The sequence below is a fragment of the Miscanthus floridulus genome, chromosome 9, assembly GCF_019320115.1.
Source record: "Miscanthus floridulus cultivar M001 chromosome 9, ASM1932011v1, whole genome shotgun sequence".
Lineage (NCBI taxonomy): Eukaryota > Viridiplantae > Streptophyta > Magnoliopsida > Poales > Poaceae > Miscanthus > Miscanthus floridulus.
This window is the reverse complement of record NC_089588.1, coordinates 98374425-98377309: the sequence shown is the minus strand read 5'-3', so window position 1 is coordinate 98377309 and position 2885 is coordinate 98374425. Positions and strand designations below refer to the sequence as shown.

At 40.3% G+C, this 2885-nt stretch overlaps 1 non-coding gene across 1 annotated transcript; it reads left to right on the top strand.

Annotated features, from left to right (window-relative positions):
• Positions 1-379: 379 nt before the first annotated feature.
• On the top strand, positions 380-488 carry LOC136484665 (small nucleolar RNA R71). The gene has a single exon (XR_010766164.1). It is a non-coding gene; the product is annotated as a small nucleolar RNA R71 (small nucleolar RNA).
• The last annotated feature ends 2397 nt before the right edge of the window (positions 489-2885 follow it).

Here is a 2885-nt window from a genome sequence, read left to right as displayed (position 1 = left end):
GAAGTTCACATCCTCATGAATTTTAGGGCAACTGTTCCTTAAATGTCTAGTGTTTCCACACTCTTCACACGTCATGTGAGAATCATGAATGTGCATGACTTCTTGCTTCTCATTGGCTCGGTCTTCAAGCTTCTTCATCAGTAGGTCCATCTTAGCAGACATCATATCTACCACCTTGAGTTGATGCATATCGCCACCTCTCTTGTAGGTGTGAAGACCTTATTCATTCCAACCTTGGTTGGAGGCCATCTCCTCTACGAGAGCGGTCACAACTGGAAGTGTGAGTGACAGGAAAGCACCTCCAGCAGCAGCATCCATAGTCTCACGAGTACTATTGGTCAACCCATGGTAGAAAGTCTGCATGAGCAGCCAATTCTCCATCCCATGATGAGGACATTCTGATATGTAATCTTGAAAGCATTCCCATGCCTCAGGGACATATTCATCATGTTGCTATAGAAAGCTTGAAATTCTCTCACGTAGAGCATTGGTCTTGCCTATGGGAAAGAACTTTGCTAGGAAGGTGGTGGAGCAGTTATCCCATGTAGTATTTCTATCTTTGTTGGCATATAACCATTGCTTTGCCTTCCCCAAAAAGTGAGAATGGGAAGAGGCGAAGTAATATGGCATCTCTGGTCACTGCCTTGATGATGAAAGTGCTACAGATCTTCAGGAATTCTTGGAGATGTGCACTCTCATCTTCATGTGCCTTTCCACAAAACTAGCTGCTTGAACCATGTTGATGAGAGCTGGCTTGAGCTCAAATCCACTATCTCCGACATTGGTTGTCGGTCCAGTACAGATGTTAGCCGTAGTTGGAGCAGAGAATTCATGGAGAGTCTTGTCGGACATGGCTTCAAATTCTGCTGTTAAGCTTTGCCATATTTAGTTGTCTTCTAACTCTAAAGCTAAAACTTTCCTGAGTTTAGCCTTAGTTCTCTTAAGTAATGCTTCTAGATCTTCAACGTAATTTGTCGGAAGGTCAAAATTGGTCATACATTACCCTGCATAAGATACACAAGTACACAACACAAGGGTAAGCCTATTTGAGCATAGGTCAATGGTTTCCTCGATCACATCAATAAGTATAAGTTTATAAATACTTCCTTTGCCTTGCTACCTTTCCCGGCAACAGCGCTAGAAATGCTTGTTGGTATTTCTTAACTTGTCACCGGTTTTAAGTAGTCACCTATTATATGCCTACATCTCTTAGCATTTCTTATACTAGGTTGTCATCCCTAATGATGGTGCTAGAGATGCTTGTTGGTCTTACCTAGTATTACTACTAGAGTAATACTAAGTAGTTCTTTATTAATTTATGTGACTAGGTGGAATAGATATGAATATATATGTGAAAGAAATCTACAAGCGCACAGATAATTATACCATTGTAGCACTTCACCCGAGAGTATTCCAGGTATTCTTATTTATATTTTTACAATAGGGAAGGTCTAGCATGGACATGTATTGATAACTTATACTATTGATGGAGAAGTACACTATAATCAATGTTCTACTCATAATAGGGGTAAGTCATAAGATAAGATATATATATGATAAGTATTGATCAATGATAATGATAAATCACTCAGAGTATTCATTTCTATGGCATTAGCATGGTCAGGTAGAATATTAGAGGAATAATTCCTATGTCATTCTTAATTACAAGTCAAATCATACATTGATTAGTGCAATTATACCAAGTAGTCATTGCTAAGACTATCATTATATCTACACATAAGGGATATTACTTTGGAAGATTAAGAATAGAGCTTGTCTTCCTTCATAATCCCATCCTACGTGCACCTATATTCGGGGAGTGGACTACAGAGGACTCAATAGGAGTGTCACATCCGGGATCTACCACATGACCCAGAATATATGGTGTATCCGTAGGTAAACAACGTATAAGCACCATGCTTACACAATGTCGACCACCCACCCATGGATCCTTAGAGTGAGCTCTATACGAACTCATGCATTAATATAATGATAATCCAACTATACTAAGCATATAATCAAAGTAGACGATGATCATTATAATCAAGAACATGAATAAGATGAATACTAATATTGCCGTAACAATTGTCACAAGCATATAAAAATAATGGAGATACAAAAGAGAGGGGGTACAAAGATTATACCAAACCACGCTCTTGACAAGATCGGGAATCCAAGCCTAACTAGCTATGCCCTAGAATATAGTGGAGCTCTGAGGATGATTAGGGTTTTTGTCTTCTCAAAAGACTTATCAATGCCTCTGAGAGGGGTGGCAGGGGATGGTATATATAGGCTGGAGCGTCCAACGTGAGCCCTTGGATCAAACCGACTTAAAGGACGGCGTAGATGCATCCTAGGAGGCGGTGGAGAACCGACTTTGCATTGAAGACTGACATGTGGGCCCCAGGGGGGCGGGCGGCCTACAGGTGGTAGCCACTCAGGCTCCGCCTCAGTGTGGAGTCCTCTCAAGTCTTCTAGTGTCCGCTTCACGGTGGATAAGCGCGATTAATTCTGACATCTAGGTCCACCTTGACAGTTTTTAGGATAAACCTTGCAGAAATCACAGATTCACCAAAACTCATGGAATTTATTAGTTTAAGCCCCTAGACCTTAGTTGGTGATTATAATTGTGCCCTTATTCATGTTATATTGACATTTTATAATGGTTGTTAACTACCGTCAACACCCAACAAAGAAAACCAAATTCCATTCTGGGTGAACTATAACGCTTTGTAGCATGACTCCAAATCAAAGTAACCCATTTGTTTCTTAGTCTTTCAAACAACTTACGCAGGTTGATAGTATGCTTCAATGTCCATTTATTATTAGTACCATAGTCTTCAAGGATCCAGATCGAAAGCTTGGACATATTGCGACCACCAATA